Source organism: Theobroma cacao, chromosome 9, assembly GCF_053813885.1.
Source record: "Theobroma cacao isolate CCN51 chromosome 9, ASM5381388v1, whole genome shotgun sequence".
NCBI classification, from domain to species: Eukaryota; Viridiplantae; Streptophyta; class Magnoliopsida; order Malvales; family Malvaceae; genus Theobroma; species Theobroma cacao.
The window spans coordinates 13,734,927-13,755,295 of record NC_142647.1 but is presented as its reverse complement, the minus strand read 5'-3'; the positions used below and the strand labels follow the sequence as shown (position 1 = coordinate 13,755,295).

The window sequence follows — 20,369 nt, the reverse complement described above, 5'->3', positions numbered from 1 at the left end:
TGGAAATGGATATCTTTCTACCATATGTTGTATTTTATCAGGTTTCAAAATTTTTAGGTGAAAATGACCAAAATACCCCTGTATGGCGAAAATTTTATTTTGATTGTTTTTGATCTAAAATAGTTTATATTCTCTTAAAAATCTATATTTAGTAACTATTGCTCACAGGGGAAGTTGGAAACTGATGCAAGAGCCTTGCGAGGTTTCGGTTGACATTCTGGGTAATAAATGTCTATCGAGACTTTGCAGCTGTTGTCACAGGCTCGAAGGAAGTGCCGAGTCGTGACATAAATACTCTGGCTTTCTGTTTTACAATATATATGAATTTATTTTACTATTACGTTGTAAAAAATTATTTATGCAGTGTTCTAAAAATATTGTTTTATGAGAAAATTGAATATTTTATTCAATATTTTTATTTTATTCTAATAGTTATAATTTCATTTTAAACGAATGTTTTAGACATCAAAATTTATTTTTGATTATGAAATATTTGTTTTGCACCAGCATACTACATTTTTAGCAGATTTCGAGATTTTTGAGAAAAAATGACCAAAATGCCCCTGTGAGAAAAAAATTATTTTTCTATTATTTTGATTTGGAAAATGTTTATAATCTCTCAAAACATAAATTTAGTGGCTAATACTCACAAGGGAAGCAAGAAAAACTGATGTTAAGCCTTACGAGGTTTCGATTGACATTCCGGGTAATGAATGTCTATCGGGACGTCGCGGCGGTTGTCACGGGCCCGATGAGAGTTTCGGGTCGTGACATCAATGGTATTAAAAGAAAAGTTGAGTAATAAAATTGCAACTGCAAATAAGTAAAATAAAATATCCAACTTTATTAACTAAATAATATGAGTTTTAAAATGAAGAAAGAAATAAAAATAAAGAAACTCTTTTGTTAATCGGATATAAAAAAATAAAGTCAAATGAATAAATTGAACTGAATTAAAAAAGATTAATGTGAAATAATATATTTCTCTTAATAAATAATAATATAATAAGAACATAAAAAAATCTCATTTAATATTTGTTTTTATATATTAGTTATCTTGGAATAAGTTTCAAATTGAAATGTGTTTTTTTCTGTATTGTTACAATTTTTTTAAAAATTTGAGAGTTAAAATTTTACTTATGCTTTTGTAATAAAAAAAAATCTTCCATAAATTGGACCAAGCACCCATAATAATGTTGAGGGAAACAAGTAGAAAACATTTATTTATATATGCATATGAACATTTCTTTTAATTGGGGGGAAGAGAAATTTGAATCCTACTTTTTAAGCAAATGGTTCATATATCAATTAATAAGTTAAATACTCGACTGTTTATACATATGAACATTTTTATATAACATATTTTAACATAGAGTTAATTACATATTTTGTATCTAAACTATAATAAAACTATCTATTTGGCACCTAAAGTTTAAAAATTCGTAATTAAATAGTTGAATTGCACTTTCATTATATAGTTTGTACTTTTGACTAATGGAGTTAGGCAAATGAGTGATGTAGTAAAAGTAATCGATAAAAATAGTTATGTGTTTGAATATGTCACATCATTTTATTTTTTTAAATATAAAAATTGAAAAATAAAATAACAAAAAAAAGTTTTTTCTTAAGTTTTTTATTTTTGAAATTAAAAAATAAAAACATAAAAGGTCTTTATTTTTTAAATTTTATTTTTGAAATTAGAAAATAAAAAAATTATAAGAAGTAAAAAAAATCAAAAAATTATAAACAAAAAACCAAAAAGATGGAAAGAAGTGGGGGGCAAGGGGGAAGGGAAAGGCTGGCCGACTGCTGATTTGGTTAGCTTGAGGTAGATCTACGTGGACAAACCCTCCCTTTTCCCTACTCCCCATTGCTTTCCTTCTCTCAATCTCCTTCTTTCATCTCTTTTCTTTTCTTTCCCATTTTTCTCTCTCCTTGATTTTTGTTTTTATCTTTCTTTTATCTTTTAATTTTTTTCAAAAATAAAATAAATTAAAGATAAAAATGAATTGACATTTATACTATATATAAATGTTATTTAAAAGGTGTGAAACAATTATGAAAAGGATAAAATACTCTTATCTTTTTAAATTTTAATCGAAATTCCAAATAAGGTTACTAGTTTTCAAAATGAACATTTCGTCTCAAAAAAATGTCTTTCGCTTGACACATAGGTCAATCGTTAGTATCTGTTAATTTGACGTGATAATATTGAAATAATAATTTTACCTTTTATTAATTTTAAAATTATTATTATATAATTTTTATTAATTTTTTTATTAATTTAAAAAAGGAAGCATTGGAGATCGGTGCTCCCTTTTCTTAGGGAGCTCTTATTTTTTTTTCAAAAAAATATAATAATAATTTTTTAAATTAATAAAAAAAGTATTATTGTCACGACCCGGAACTCCCCATCGGGCCCGTGACAACCGCCGCGAGGCCTCGACAGACATTCTTCACCCCGAATGCCGATTGAAACCTCGCAAGGCTTAGCATCAACTTCCGCATCTCCCCGGTGAGCAACAGTTATTAAATCTCGTATTTCAAAAAAATCATAAGTCATTTTCAAATAAGAACAATAAAATATTATTTTCTGGCTCACAGGGGTATTTTCGTAATTTTTCGTCAAAAATCTCAAAACTTGCTAAAAATGTAGTAGGTAAGCAGAAAATATATATTTAATGATTTAACAACAATTAAGTATCTAAAACGTTCATTTGAAAGCAAATTGTTGACAACTAGTACTATTCAAAAATAATAAATAATATATTCTATTTTCTCATAAAATAAATTTTTATAGAAATATTCGTAAATAATTTTTCGCACATGAAAGTAAAATAAAAATTATATGAATAGAAATACAAATAACCAAAATATAAGTTTTGATCTGCACTGACACGTGGGCTCCAATTGACCAAAAGGATGTAAGACTGTGAACTCTTACTTTTTATAATGCAGTTCCGAGCTTAGTTCTCGTCCTACTCGACTATCTACAAACTGTCCTGAGCCTGAAAAATGTATAGGAAGAAGGGGTGAGATTTTATAATCCCAGTGAGTAAACAGATACCATCAAAAGTATCTAAAGTCGAGTAAATGGAGACAATTAAAACAAGTCATCATACTGTAATTTCATTACCTTTCAGTTCATTTCAACCAAATAAAATCAATCCATATAAATCGAGTAATCAACTTGGCTTATGAATTTCTTAAAACTTTGGCTCATGCCAAAACTCATACTCGGTGATACCTTGCGCAGGGCATCCAACCGAGTCCGCCAAGACTGTTAAAATTTTTGTATACACTTCAAATATATTTTTAGTTTGAGAAAATACAGCCGTTCCTTGGCGTTGGCTGAGTTCCCCTTCACGTGGTGGTTTGGCGTGAAGTGAACCCTAAGCTTTACCCCAGGAGATACCCTACGCGCCTCTCCGTTCGAGGTAATAATATAATGGAGTTTACCGTGCCCCTCTAATAGGATGGTCCACGGAACCCCCTCTGCAGTAAATAATTATTATATAATCCACCAATCAATAAAATTCATTCTAGCATGACATGACAATTTATCGCAACCTAGCCTCTCAAGGCTGAATACACAGTATAAATAATTATAACACCAAAATCAGTTTAGCCATTCATGCTCATTTATTGTCATAAGCCATTCAATTCAAAACCATAAATTTGCAACACAAACTAGCAGTCTCCAATTACTCTATTTTCAAAACCAATATTCGATTTTCTAGAAAATTTATAAAATCATTTTATAAAATCACAATTTCTCTTAAAACATAGCAATTTACCATTTAAACCCATTTTTCATAAAATCACACAGTTGTATAAAACTACTCTAGATAATTAAGACGATAATAAGTTTACTCACAGTATTAGGAGTAGAAATACTCCTATCTTCCGCCCTCGGGTGCAGTCTCTTACCCGAAACAATTGAGTCACCACCTATCCATAATCCATGACACAAAATTCAATAAATTGTGTCAATTTATCATAAATTATTTCAGGCTCTTACCCATGCGTATGCACTAGATAGGATTTGAAATGTCTAGACAATCGCTTAATTGCGGTGTCCGACCTAACTCGCTTATACACGGTGTAAGTTCCTAAAATCCCCAATTCGACTCCAATTCCATCCATTTCAATTTCAATTATCCAATTATATCCACAATACCTCAATGACTGTGAATTTGGTCCAATTTATCAGTCCGGACTATAAATTACGCTTTTACCCCTAGTGGGTAAAAATTTCAATTTATTGCACCGAAAATTCCCATTTAATTTCCAACCTCATAATTCATCATTTTTCCACCCAATTCTCTTAAAATAAAGTCAACCTCATCCTCACATACCATTGGCTAGATTCGGCCTAGGGAAATTCATGGAGAAGATAAATATTTTTCTTGTTGTTTTACTCATAAACATGCTAAACTAACACTAAACACTAACATAGCTCAAAATTAAATTTATCTAACAACTTTCTCTCTCTAAACCCATATGACCAGAATTCAAATCATCCTCAAATCACATGATTCAACCATGAAAAATGATGGAAAATGCATGGGAAAGGTAAAGCACAAGACAAATTTAAGAAATGTTACCTTTTTTCACTTGATTTTTGAATTTTCACCTATTTTCCCTTTAAATTTCTTAGCTAGGGTTTTATTTTCTCCTTTCTCTCTCTTGTTTCTTGCTTGGCCGAATGTTGAAGAAGAAGAATGGGTGGGCTGATTTTTTTATGCCTTTTTTATTGTTTAATGAAATAATATTATTTTATTCATATTTTAAATATTTTATTAATTCATTTTTTTTTTCTAGCCATCCATTTGTCCTACTTTTTCCACCATGCATTCCCTTTGACTTATCCAAGTCTTAAGTGAAATTTCCAGATTTTTCCAAAGTTTTGGTGGAGCAAATTCTTCAAAATTACACTTTTGCCCCCGAACTTTTCAAAAATTACATTTTTACCCTAAAAATTGAAAATTTGCCATAATGCATAATTTGCACTCCTCATACTCATTTCACACTCCAAATAATTAAATTTGATCAAAATCCTTTCAAAAATTAAATTTTTTATTTCGAGTGGCAAAATTACCATTTTACCCTTTTACTCCAAATTATACCGAAATTAAAATTTTTCACTTCTAAACCTCAAATCTTACTCCAATAAGTCAAATGGGGCCAAAAATATTTTCTAAAAATTCCCATTTTGTCCCTAGGTGGCAAATGACCATTTTACCCCTAGATAGCGAAAATTTCGGTTTGACTTCAAATTGATCCTCGAACTCCGAATCACCATATTAACCCATTCTGGGACTTTAAAATTCTTAATTTCATCATAAATTCTCTATTTGATCTAGTTCGAGGTTTAAATCAACTTTGTTGTACGTTTAGGTACAATACCGACTTTTGTAAATTTTTCAAGACTCTCTTAGCATGTAAACATGCTATCCACCACATGTATGTCATGACAAATATTTCTGTAGAGTCGGGCTTGTCATCTTCTCCCCCACTTGGATCCACCATATGATCCTTCTTCTTGATTGATTTCGACATCCGACTAAATATTAATATTTTAATATTATTTTATTAATACAACATTATTTTATTCTAAAAATTTTATCTTGTCTCCTTGGTACCAAAAATACCTTATTATGCCTCACTTGACTTCCAAATCACCTTTTATCTCACAAATTCTCCTCCGATAAAATTATTATTATTTTATTATTATTTTCTCACTTGCGAAACATTTTATCCTAAACTACTCCTTTAGTCTTTTATCACTTCTAAACATTTTAATTGACCTCAATTTGCATTTGATCAACTTTATTTATCACCATATCAAAGTATGGGGTATTTCAATTATAGTCCTTTCATCATTACTGTTAACGGTGTTTATACTTTAAAGGTGAAGTGTCCATTTAAAAAATTAATAGATCTACTTTAAATTTCAATTAAAACTTAAGTTTGTGAGGGTATTTTACCCTTATGAAAATCATATTGCTTTTTCTATGTCTAATCAAACTTCAGTTATGTCTTTTGGTTATTATTAAAAGTAATTTTTCTAGTATCTGTTATTAATAGATTGCTTATGTTATTAGAATAAAACAAACTAAAACAAACTGATGGATCATAAAAATTAGTAAAAAAGCATGGGCAGATAATAATTAACTTAGCCAAATAATATATTGGATAAAAAGAATTTTTAGAACTCATAATTAACATAATGCTAATTTTACTAGAATAATTTGTAAATTATAGTATCATTTCATTAAAATAGTTGATAGAAAGCATAATGGTTCATGTTCAAATTGCATATTATGTAAAGGTTATTATGATAAAAAATACCATTCTCGGGTCACTAGAATCTCATTATATCCATTCCCAATATTTGAACGTAAAATATTAAAATAAACTTTAATTACATATTTGTTATAAAACTGAAGTGAAATTTACAAAATTGGTATCTAAAATAAATATAAAATTTTCACCCTAACTGTCAAACGATATTAACCTAAATTCAAACTAACACCGTTAATCTAGCTCGCTTTTATGATATTTGACTAATATAGTCACAACGTGAATGCCACTTCTTAAATAAAATGCTAAATATTTTATAAAAATTTCATGTGAAATCCAACAATTGGTTGGTTTTGAATGAATTTATTATCATTCAAGTGAAAAAATACAACATTTTTTAATTGATGTTGAAAAGAATGTTGAGAGTTTCATGTAAAACATATAACATGAAAATCTTAATTGAACATAACATATCTTAGTCGATTAAGAGTTAAAGGTGTTAGAGTTTCTGTTAATACGATATTTTATTGGATAATTTAAGTACAAATTAGTAATTTTTTTTTTTCAATTCAAAGTTGTATATTTTGTCCAAGTTTAGGTAAAAAAAATAAAATTAACTTAATATTGTAATTAAAATTGCAAATTCAACTTGTTAGGGTATATACATTTAAAGCCAAAATTTTTTATATAAAATTTCTTCATATAAAATTTTTTTGTTGATGTTGAAAAGACTATTGAGAGTTTAATGTAAACCATATCACATGAAAATCTTAATTGAACATAACATATATTAGTCAACAAAGTTAGGATGGCAATGGGTATCTTCTTACAAGGTATCTGCGGATATTCGATTCGGTTATATAGGGTTAGGGTATTTATGATTAGGTTTGGGACGGGTTCTGTAAAACCCGATGTCACTACCCGGAACTCCCATCGAGCCCGTGATAACCATCGCGATGTCCCGATAGGCACTCATTACCCCGAATGCCGATCGAAACCCCGCAAGGCTTAGCATCAGCTTCTGCATCTCCCCAATGAGCGACAGTTATTAAATCTCACATTTCAAAAAAAATCATAAGTCATTTCCAAATCAAAAAATAAAATATTACTTTCTGACTCACAGGGGCATTTTCTTCATTTTTCTTCAAAAATACCGAAACTCACAAAAACATGGTGTAAAAGCTAGATATATTCATACATACTTTAAATCAAATAACTGAAGAATAAAATTACTTTTACAGTGACACGTGGGACCCCAACTAACCAAGAAGGTGTATAGCTACGAACCCTTACTTCCTATGATGCAACTCCGAGATTAATTCTCGTCTTAATCAACTATCAACAAACTGTTCGGAGCTTGAAAATGGATAGGAAGAGGGGTGAGATTATGATTACATAATCACAGTGAGCAAACAATTACCATCAAAAGCATCTAAAGCTGAGTAGATGGAGACAATATAAAAATGTTATATCTCAATAATGTTCATAACACAAAACTCGTTTCAATCTATACCAAACAATTTCTTTTCATCAAAATTTCTCGGCTTATGAATTTCTTAAACTTGGCCCCTACCAGAATCATTCTCGCAGGTACCTTCGTCAAGGTATCCCATTGAGATCGCCAAGGCTGTTTAATGACCCATACCCATAAACATGTTTTCACATCTGACACACAGCCGTTCCTTGGCGTTGGCTGAGTCTCACTCTCACGTGGTGGCCCGAACGTGAGGTGCACTCAAATCATACCTCAGGAGATACTTCACCCAACATCTCCCCCTGGAGGTAAATATATAATTGAGTTACCGTGCTCCTCTTATAGGCAGTCCACGGAAACCCCCACCACTGCAGTGACCGTTTAATATTGTCATGACCCGGAACCTCCCTCAGGCCCATGACAATCGCCGCGACGTCCCGATTGACACTCATTATCCGGAATGCCAATCGGAACCCCGCAAGGCTTACATATCAGTTTCTTTCCTTTCCTGTGAGCAATCATTGTTAAATATCGAGTTTTTAGAGAATATTTACTATTTTAGATCAAAAACAATCAAAATAAAATTTTCACCACACAGGGGTATTTTGGTCATTTTTTTCTCAAAAATTTCAAAACTGGCTAAAACGTAATATACAAGTACAAAATACATAATTCATATTCAAAATGAGTTTAAGAGTCAAAAATCTTCATTTAAAATGAAATTACGGTTATTTGAATATAATAAGAAAATAAAAGAAATATTAAGGGAAATATTCTATTTTCTTATAAAACAATATTTATAGAGTTATACGTGAATAATTTTTATAGCGTAAAAGCTAAATAAATTTATACATACTGAAATACAGTAAGTCAAAATATTTAATTTAATTTACAATAACAAGAAGGCCCCCGAATAAACAAAAGTAAAGAGGACTGTGAACCTACGGTTTGGAAAATGCAGATCCAATGGTAGTCCTCGATGAGATCAGCTATCTACAGTCTATACTGAACCTGAAATGGGTGGAAAGGAGTTGGGTGAGATTTTGCAATCCCAATGAGTAAACAGACATTATCATAAATATCTAAAGGCGAGTAAAATGGAGGCAAGTTTAAACAACAAATTTCAACCCATTTCATAATGTTTTCAATTTGTTTCTTAAACCATAAAATATTTGTAATTTACCAAAACAGTTGTTAAGGCTTATGTCTTTTATTAAAACAAGGCTCAAGCCAAAACTAATCCTCGGGGATACCTTGGTCGAGGCATCTAACCGAGTCCGCCAAGGGTGTTAAAATATTCACACGTGAAACACATTTTTATTTTTAAAAACCAGCCGTTCCTTGGCGTTGGCCGAGTTACACATTCACGTGGGGGTTCGACGTGAAGTGAGCTCTAATACTACCCCGGGAGTTACCTTCCTCGCCTCTACAACCGGAGTAACTATATAACTGGGTTTACCATGCCCCTCTAATAGGTAGTCCACGAAAACCCGTCACTGCAGTGACTAACCCACCAATTTTAATAAAATTTCGACAGTATAACGTGGCTTTTATTTATTTATCCAGCCTGCATAGTAAAACAACTTACATAAATTTCCCAATGCATTCACAAAATATAGCCACATATACTCATTTCTCATAAGCCATTCCTAGGAAAATATATATTTTTCAAGTCAATTTGTAGCCTTCAATTACTCAATTTCATAATCAATACAATATATTTTTATTTGTCACATTTATTCCTAAAACATAAAAAATCCCGTTTTAATCTCGTTCTCATTTCATAAAATACATAAAGGGCATTTAAAATAAACTCTAGATAATTTACAATAATAATAAGTTTACTCACCGTTTGTACAAACTAAAAGCTTTCTAAGCGCCCCGATCACTACTTGTCGGGTACGACTTCTTTGCCTTTTCCGGAAGGCTCTCCTCCTAGACACATTACAAAAATTTACACAATTCATCACATTGATGCTAAATCACTATATAATTAACTTAAATCCTATACTAATGCATGGTATGAAATGCAATAGCCTAAAACGGCTTAAATGCGGTATTAACCTATTTTTGGCACTTTGCCCGATAAATTGCTAACGCGCTCCATTTTAGCTCTAAATCATCCCATTCTCTCTCCAACATTTCTAACCATTAAATATCAGCCAATAACCTTCTAAAAACAACAAAATCAGCTCACTCCCTTCCTTGGAAAATTCGGCCAAAAATGGGACATTAAGTCGGTTAATTTTCTACTTTGTTTTTCTATCACGTTTAATCGTTTTTCATCATTTTCTCTTCATTTTCCTTAGAATAAAATCAATTCATCATCATTGTACAGCATTGAGCATCCAGCCAAGAGTGGGTATTGTGACCATTTACTGATTTCTTGCCCAATTTAATTTCTAAACACATTTAACTAACTAAAACTATCAATTTAACTAAAAATCAAAACCTAAAAAATTTCAATTTCTCTCTCCTAGAATTTCGTCCAGCCCTTGATATCACTTTTTGATCTCTCTCCTCAAGCATGCTAAATGGAAATAAAGGCATAGGAAAGGTAGAAATCAAGCTAAAATCGAAAAATCTTACCGTTAGACGCGTAAACGGTCGAAAACCGCGAATTTCCCTTTGAATTTTCTTGTTTCCCTTTGGTTTTTCTTTTTTTTCTTCCTTTCCTCTCTATTTCCTCTCTTGTTCTTCCTTATGGCCGGCCAGCACTTAAAATTTGGGTTTAAATGGGCTGACTTTTCATTAAAATAATATTATATCATTAAAAAATGTCACATGTCACTTTCCCATTGGCTCATTTTTAAAATTTCATCCATTTGTTTCCAAATTTTCACCATACACTTGTCCCACATATCCATAGCTTAGATAAAATTCTCAGACTTATCCAAAGTCTCGGTGGAGTAATTTTTTGAAATTTACACTTTTACCCCCGTAAAAGTGAAAAATTATATTTTTGCCCCAAAAATTGAAAAATTGCCCATAGACATATTTTTCATCCCTTATACTCATACCATTCTCCAATTTGTCAAATTTGATCTAAATTCTCTCAAAATCTCAAATTTTGTCCGTGGGTGGCAACATTACGATTTTGCCCCTACACTCCAAAAATCACCAGAATTAAACTTTTTCACTTCCTATCATTAAATTATACTCCAAATAGTTAATCTTGGTCAAAAATTTCACTCCATGATCAAATTATTATCTTAGGTGGCAAAATGACGATTTTGCCCTTGAACATCAAAATTTCCAATTTTACCCCAAATGAACCCTCGAACTCCGAACAATCATTTTTGTCATTCCTGGACTATAAAATATTAAATTTTATCCTACAATTCCTATTTGAACTAGTTCGAGGTTAAATCAATTTAACTGTACCGTTAGGTACAATATCGGGTTTCGTCTATTCTTAGGTGCTTTTCTAGCGTAATAACATGCTACTCAATGCATGTATGTCATGACATGTATTTATAGGGTCGGGTTTTACAAATATACCACCAGACCCATAAAAATTCTAGTAGCATAATATGGCGAATAAAATGTAATGAAGTCTACCGAGACCAATCCCAAAAATTTAGCCATCATGCTACCATAGTGTCATAAGCCCCAATTTCAATAACATATAAAATCATAAATTTCAACACAGTCTCCATATACTCAATTTTCCCAAAACAATATTTGATTTCAAAACCAGTATAAATCTCATTTTTATTAAAAAACATTTTAATTAGAAAACATAATATTTAATAATTTAAGCTCACCATTCAATAAAAGTATCAAACAAGTATAATTACTCTAGATATTTAAGACGATAAATTATCCACTCACAGTTCTAGGAGTTGATGTACTCCTAATCCCAGTCTTCAAGCACAATTTCTATACTTTTACTAGTGTAATTTGCTCACCATCTATCCACAATGTACAATACATAATTCACCACATCAATGCTTGACCATTATAAAATCAATTCAGGCTCGGTATATATGCATGATATGACATGCAACTTATCCGACTACCGCTTAAATGCGGTGCTGACCTAATTTGGCCTATTACCCGATTAAATCGATATACGCGTCCGTTTAACCTCCAAATTAATTTTTTTTCAGTTTCTATACCTCAATTGCACCCAAATTGACTTAATGTCCCTCAGTGTGGTGCAAATTATCAGTCTCGATAGCAAATTATGAAAATACCCCTAATGGGTAAAAATTCGTATTTTTGCTCTAAAAATTCTCATTATTTTTCTAGACTCATAATTCATCATTATTCATCATAATTCCTCAAATAAACATCAAGATCATCAGCCAATATTCCCCTAGAAAATTCGGCCAATAATGGTAATGGAGGAAAATAAATTCTTTTCTTGTTGTTTTGTTCATAAATATACTAAACTAACTTAAAACACTAACATAACTTAAAATTAAATTAATCTAACAAGTTTCTCTCTCCTAACCCATTTTTTTCAGAATTGAATTCATCCTCAAATCACATGATTCAACTATGAAAAATGATGAGAAATGCATGGAAATGATAAATCTTAAGCTAAGCTTGAAAAATCATACCTTTTTCACTTAATTTCCTTGAAAATTCACACTTTTTCTTGATTTTCTCTCTCTAGGGTTTTGTTTTTGTTTTCTCTCTCTTCTTGCTGGTTTGGCCGGCCATGGGGTGGAAGATGAGCTGATTTTTGTGCCTTTTAAAAAGGAAAATAATAAATTAATAAAGGCATGACACGTGGCATCATGTCATTGGCCCGTTTTTAAAACTTTAAAATTTTAATCCTTTTTATCTCCACCACACAATTAGTCAATGGTCAAAATGAAGATAAAGGAAGACCATGAGCTGGAAAAATGTCCTGGTGGTGGAAAATTACAATTTTGCCCCTGGGGTGGCAAAGTTACCATTTTACCCCTATACTCTAAATTATACTAGAATTAAAATTTTTCACTTATAAACCTCAAATCTTACTCCAATAAGTCAAATTATACTCCAATAAGTCAAATGGACCAAAACCAATCTTTTCTAAAAATTCTCATTTTGTCCCCAAGTGGCAAATGACCATTTTGCCCCTAAATAGTAAAAATTTCGGTTTGACTCTAAATTGATCCTCGAACTCCGAATCACCATATTAAACCATTCTGAGACTTTAAAATTCTTAATTTCATCATAAATTCTCTATTTGATCTAGTTCGAGGCTTAAATCAACTTTATTGTACCTCTAGGTACAATACCGACTTTTGTAAATTTTTTGAGACTCTCCTAGTATGCAAACATGCTATCCATCACATGTATGTCATGACAAATATTTTTATAGAGTCGGTCTTGTCATCTGCTCCCCCACTTGGATCAACCATATGATCCTTCTTCTTGATTGACTTCGACATCTGGCTAAATATTAATATTTTAATATTATTTTATTAAAAAAATATTATTTTATTCTAAAAATTTTATCTTGTCTCCTTGGTATCCAAAATACCTTATTATGCCTCACTTGACTTCCAAATAGCCTTTTATCTCACAAATTCTCTTCCGTTAAAATTATTATTATTTTCTCACTTGCGAAATATTTTATCCTAAACTACTACTTTCATCTTTTATCACTTCTAAACATTTTAATTGACCTCAATTTGCATTCGATCAACTTTATTTATCACCATATCAAAGTATGGGGTATTTCAATCTCCCCCACTTAAATAGAATTCGTCCCCGAATTCCCGTCGATGTTGCGTTATCAATCTTCTTCTATGATCCTACTCCTTGTTCCTTCTATAGGGACATTCAACTTATTCACCTCGTTCACCTTCAGTTCAATTAAATACTTTATTTATGGCAATTATTATCCTTTGGAACTGAATTAGTAATACTTTTCACAACCATGATCTCTTATATCGAGACACTAAGCATGCCTTTATCACCATTATTAAATTTGAACCATAACTTCACCTCAATTATACTGATTTCGATCACATATCATACTTACTTATGTATACCTATTCATCATTTTATTAATTTGCTCCATACCAAATTTCTCAACCTTGATTTATTCATCTTATACTGGTCCATACCCTTCCTTTAATAGAGTTCCATTAAGAACTTAAACAATTCAAGGTTTACCTTCAAAGTCATTCATAACTTTAATCGTTCATTACATGTTCGTTAACACTTTAGCTCACTAACCTCTTTGGACACTATTTCAAAATCTCCCAATTACCGAGAACCATTCTTCACTTTAGTTAGTAAAATTATCAATTTCATGTACACATATATACATGCATTTTCAAATGTCAACATCTCTCTTTATATATAGGAATCCATGTGTTCACATGCCTTGGTCTACATTCCCCCTTTATTCCTTCGTATCCCAATCCTAGTTTCAATATAACGATTCTTATAGTGCATGTCAACCTTCTTATTATGCTTGCGTACAACTTCATATCATTCATATCTTTTCCAACCATATGTTTGAGTTTCCTTATACTATATATCATTCATCACAATGTCATCTCTATTGAATTATAATCTATTATGCGTGTATGCTTTATAATCCTATTGATGCCTCAAGATTTATCTCAACTTGATCATTGCATCTCATGCAATACCACAATTCCTAAGAGTCATCCTTTTGTCCTTAATCATCTTTCATGCCTCTATATTACCTTGTATCTTTCTTGCATTACGATATTGATTTGTCACTTAAGACTCGAACCCATTTGAATCATGTATGCCTTAAGCATTTTCGAATTCCAATTTCCATAATATATTAGGAAAGTTTCATTATCTGACTTCATTTTCAAGGTCAACTTCTATCATCCTTTGTTCCACTCCTTCATATAAACATAACATCATTCTTCCTTAACTAATTTATAAATTGTACTTGAAATTGCAAGACTTAAAACTAGATTCTCCTCAAGTACTTTTCAATACTAATACTAATATCACTCTCAGCTTACAGTTTCCTTTTTATAATCACATAACTTAGTGCTTGCTTTAACGAGATCCAGAGCAAAACTTCTCTTGAGTATTTCCTTGGGAATATCTATCTTAAACTTATGTCTCACAGCATGTGATCCCTTAACTTGTGATTTAGCCGTTAGGCTTCTCAGCAATTTTTAAAAATTTTACGTTTCATACTTGCTGTGTATGATTAGAATCTCTTCTCAAAGATGTTTATGTATTCCTAAAACACTTACTCTTAAAGATATATAAATACGTGCTCATCCATTCAATCCCTAACTCATCTTCATAGGTTTCTAGGGTGTCATACAATTAGCCTCATGCTGTTCCTAACTCTTGTCATTTTACTGTATCAAAACAGATATTACAAATTCTCGTAATGATATTCTATATAAACTGATTTTCTATACCAGTCTCGTAATTCTTCCTTCACATTTTCATTACTTGGTATCTCATCTCAATATAGTCATCTCAAGAATCTTGCAATTTTTCTTTTCATTATATGCCCATATACAAGGCAATAAAGAAGTTTTTCAATTCATTTGGGTAAACATTCTCCATAATATTTAAAACTCCCAGATAACAAAACACAATGACCAACAACCAAAATTCAATTTGTAAGCTCATTATCGTGTCACTCCCATCTTACTCATGCATCATAAGCGTGAGGTATTCAAAGCATTACAGCGTTGAACAGTCAATGCTAAAGTACTGTAGCTATTGAAAATTTTCTCATCAAAGCTATTTGTCCGCATTGAAAGTCACCACATCAATCATTCTCAACCAATGGTTTCCCTTCTAGATATATATCATGAGTTCCATAAGTATAGGCACCTTCTATTTTCTTGTCATACACACTAAGCCAGATTAATACTTTCATCTCATGTCATCTTTTGACTTTTATCAACACTCATAAAATTCCACCTCAAAACATCCTTTCCATACAGTGTAATAAATTCATGATACATATACCACTCCACACATAAGTTGCTAACTATCTACAACTTTCCTCAAATTTATTGTCATCCCTATCCAATTATCTTCTTTGTCTTATACTCCAATAATCTTATTGCTTCTTTCTATAACTTTTCTCAATAATTATATCACCAATTTATCTCTATTATACTAAAAGATTCCCATTTTTCTTCTCTTGCCATTTACTTACATTGCTCCCACAGCTTGGGGGAGAATGCCTAACGACAATCACTTAATCTCTTATACACCTTGAAAATAAATAGGTCTCTATATGCAGACTCATGCATTCTATTCGACTTAATTTAATTTAATCCGGGGCTAGGCAGTGTTAGTGTGGATTTCTTAAAACAACTTTAAAACCAAAAACTTTAAAATCCAAAGCTTTAAAATCAAAATATTTGATCTTTAAACCACGCTCTGATACCAATCTAAATTGTCACGACCCGAAACTCCCATCGAGCCCGTGACAACCGTCGCGATGTCCCGATAGGCACTCATTACCCCGAATGCCTATCGAAACCCCGCAAGGCACTCATTACCCCGAATGCCTATCGAAACCCCGCAAGGCTTAGCATCAGCTTCTGCATCTCCCCAGTGAGCGACAGTTATTAAATCTCACATTTCAAAAAAAATCATAAGTCATTTCCAAATAAAAAAATAAAATATTACTTTCTGACTCACAGGGGCATTTTCGTCATTTTTCTTTGAAAATATCGAAACTCGCCAAAAACATGGTGTAAAAGCTAAATATATTCATACATACTTTAAATCAAATAATTGAAGAATAAAATTACTTTTACAGTGACACGTGGGCCCCCAACTAACCAAGAAGGTGTAGAGCTATGAACCCTTACTTCCTATGATGTAACTCCGAGATTAATTCTCGTCTTAATCAACTATCAACAAACTGTCCTGAGCTTGAAAATGGATAGGAAGAGGGGTGAGACTATGATTACATAATCTCAGTGAGTAAACAATTACCATCAAAAGCATCAAAGCCGAGTAGATGGAGACAATATAAAAACGTTATATCTCAATAATGTTCATAACACAAAACTCGTTTCAATCTATACCAAACAATTTCTTTTCATCAAAATTTCTCGGCTTATGAATTTCTTAAACTTGGCCCCTGCCAAAATCATTCTCGCAGGTACCTTCGTCAAGGTATCCCACTGAGACCGCCAAGGCTGTTTAATGACCCATACCCATAAACATGTTTTCACATCTGACACACAGTCGTTCCTTGGCGTTGGCTGAGTCTCACTCTCACGTGGTGGCCCGAACGTGAGGTGCACTCAAATCATACCTCAGAAGATACTTCACCCAACATCTCCCCCCGGAGGTAAATATATAATTGAGTTACCGTGCTCCTCTCATAGGCAGTCCACGGAAACCCCCACCACTGCAGTGACCATTTAATATACCACCAGACCCATAAAAATTTCAGTAGCATAATATGGCGAATAAAATGTAATTCAGTCTACCGAGACCAATCCCAAAAATTTAGCCATCATGCTACCATAGTGTCATAAGCCCCAATTTCAATAACATATAAAATCATAAATTTCAACACAGTCTCCATATACTCAATTTTCCCAAAACAATATTTGATTTCAAAACCAGTATAAATCTCATTTTTATTAAAAAACATTTTAATTAGAAAACATAATATTTAATAATTTAAGCTCACCATTCAATAAAAGCATCAAACAAGTATAGTTACTCTAGATATTTAAGATGATAAATTATCCACTCACAGTTCTAAGAGTTGATGTACTCCTAATCCCAGTCTTCAAGCATAATTTTTGTACTTTTACTAGTGTAATTTGCTCACCACCTATCCACACTGTACAATACATAATTCACCACATCAATGCTTGACCATTATAAAATCAATTCAGGCTCGATATATATGCATGATATGACATGCAACTTATTCGACTACCGCTTAAATGCGGTGCTGACCTAATTCGGCCTATTACCCGATTAAATCGATATACGCGTCCGTTTAAACTCCAAATTAATTTTTTTTTTTTAGTTTCTATACCTCAATTGCACCCAAATTGACTTAATGTCCCTCAGTGTGGTGCAAATTATCAGTCCCGGTAGCAAATTACGAAAATACCCTTAATGGGTAAAAATTCGTATTTTTGCTCCGAAAATTCTCATTATTTTTCTAGACTCATAATTCATCATTATTCATCATAATTCCTCAAATAAACATCAAGATCATCAGCCAATATTCCCCTAGAAAATTCGGCCAATAATGGTAATGGAGGAAAATAAATTCTTTTCTTGTTGTTTTGTTCCTAAATATACTAAACTAACTTAAAACACTAACATAACTTAAAATCAAATTAATCTAACAAGTTTCTCTCTCCTAACCCATTTTTTCAGAATTGAATTCATCCTCAAATCATATGATTCAACCATGAAAAATGATGGGAAATGCATGGAAATGATAAATCTTAAGCTAAGCTTGAAAAATCATACCTTTTTCACTTAATTTCCTTGAAAATTCACACTTTTTCTTTGATTTTCTCTCTCTAGGGTTTTGTTTTTGTTTTCTCTCTCTTCTTGCTGGTTTGGCCGGCCATGGGGTGGAAGATGAGCTGATTTTTGTGCCTTTTAAAAAGAAAAATAATAAATTAATAAAGGCATGACACATGGCATCATGTCATTGGCCCGTTTTTAAAACTTTAAAATTTTAATCCTTTTTATCTCCACCACACAATTAGTCAATGGTCAAAATGAGGATAAAGGAAGACCATGTGCTAGAAAAATGTCATGGTGGTGGAAAATTACAATTTTGCCCCTAGTGTGGCAAAATTACCATTTTACCCCTATACTCTAAATTATACCGAAATTAAAAATTTTCACTTCTAAACCTCAAATCTTACTCCAATAAGTCAAATTATACTCCAATAAGTCAAATGGACCAAAAACAATCTTTTCTAAAAATTTCCATTTTGTCCCCAAGTGGCAAATGACCATTTTGCCCCTAGATAGTAAAAGTTCCGGTTTGACTCTAAATTGATCCTCGAACTCCAAATCACTATATTAAACCATTTTTGGACTTTAAAATTCTTAATTTCATCGTAAATTCTCTATTTGATCTAGTTCGAGGCTTAAATCAACTTTATTGTACCTCTAGGTACAATACCGACTTTTGTAAATTTTTCGGGACTCTCCTAGCATGCAAACATGCTATCCATCACATGTATGTCATGATAAATATTTTTATAGAGTCGGGCTTGTCATCTTCTCCCCCACTTGGATCAACCATATGATCCTTGTTCTTGATTGACTTCGACATCCGACTAAATATTAATATTTTAATATTATTTTATTAAAAAAATATTATTTTATTCTAAAAATTTTATCTTGTCTCCTTGGTACCCAAAATACCTTATTATGCCTCACTTGACTTCCAAATCGCCTTTTATCTCACAAATTCTCCTCCGATAAAATTATTATTATTTTATTATTATTTTCTCACTTGCGAAATATTTTATCCTAAACTACTCATTTCGTCTTTTATCACTTCTTAATATTTTAATTGACCTCAATTTGCATTCGATCAACTTTATTTATCACCATATCAAAGTATAGAGTATTTCACCCAACCTTATAAAATATTTGTCACAACATACATGTGATGGATAACATGTTTGAATACTAGAAGAGTCCTGAAAAATTTACAAAAGTCGGTATTGTACCTAGAGGTACAACAAAGTTGATTTAAGCCTCGAACTAGAACAAATAGAGATTTTAGGGTGAAATTGAAAATTTTAAATCCAGAATGACTTAGAATGGTGATTCGGGGTTCGAGGATCAATTTGGAGTCAAACCGAAAATTTCACTATCTAGAGGTAAAATGGTAATTTTGCCACTCGAGGACAAAATGGGAAATTTTTTTGAAAGATTTTGATCATATTTGACTTATTGAAGTATGATTTGAGGTTGATAAGTGAAAAATTTATAATCCCGGTATTTTTTGGAGCATAAGGGTAAAATGGTAATTTTGCCACCCTAAGGGAAAATTGGAATTTTACACACCCAACACTTGTCCAGCACATGGATTTTACCCAATATTATCATGGATAATTGAAGGAATTTATATGGTGGAGAGAGAAAACTTAATAGTTAAGAAATAAAAATGGACTAATGAAATGGTGACACGTGGCATATTTATAACCATTAAATATTTGGCTTATAAATTAACACAAATGAAATATCCCATACTTTGATATGGTGATAAATAAAGTTGATCGAATGCAAATTGAGGTCAATTAAAATGTTTAAAAGTGATAAAAGACGAAAGGAGTAGTTTAGGATAAAATATTCCGAAAGTAAGAAAATAACAATAAAATAATAATAATTTTATCGGAGGAGAAGTTGTGAGATAAAAGGCGATTCGGAAGTCAAGTGAGGCATAATAAGGTATTTTGAGTACCAAGGAGACAAGATAAAAATTTTAAAATAAAATAATATTTTATTAATGAAATAATATTAAAATATTAATATTTAGCCGGATATCGAAATCAGTCATGAAGAAGGATCATATGGTTGATCCAAGTGGGGGAGAAGATGACAAGCCCGACTCTATAAAAATATTTATCATGACATACATGTGATGGATAGCATGTTTGCA

General features: G+C 31.7%; 2 long non-coding RNA genes across 2 annotated transcripts in view; one reads left to right on the top strand and one right to left on the bottom strand.

Moving 5' to 3' along the window:
* Nucleotides 1–20,369, top strand: part of LOC148760746 (uncharacterized) — a 49,357-nt gene that overhangs the window by 26,585 nt on the left and 2,403 nt on the right. The gene's annotated exons all lie outside the window — the stretch shown is intronic.
* On the bottom strand, nucleotides 2,829–4,710 carry LOC148760747 (uncharacterized). Its single transcript, XR_016028644.1, has 3 exons — nucleotides 4,608–4,710; nucleotides 3,878–3,951; nucleotides 2,829–3,008 (listed from the first exon to the last, which is right to left on the bottom strand). It is a non-coding gene; the product is annotated as an uncharacterized LOC148760747 (long non-coding RNA).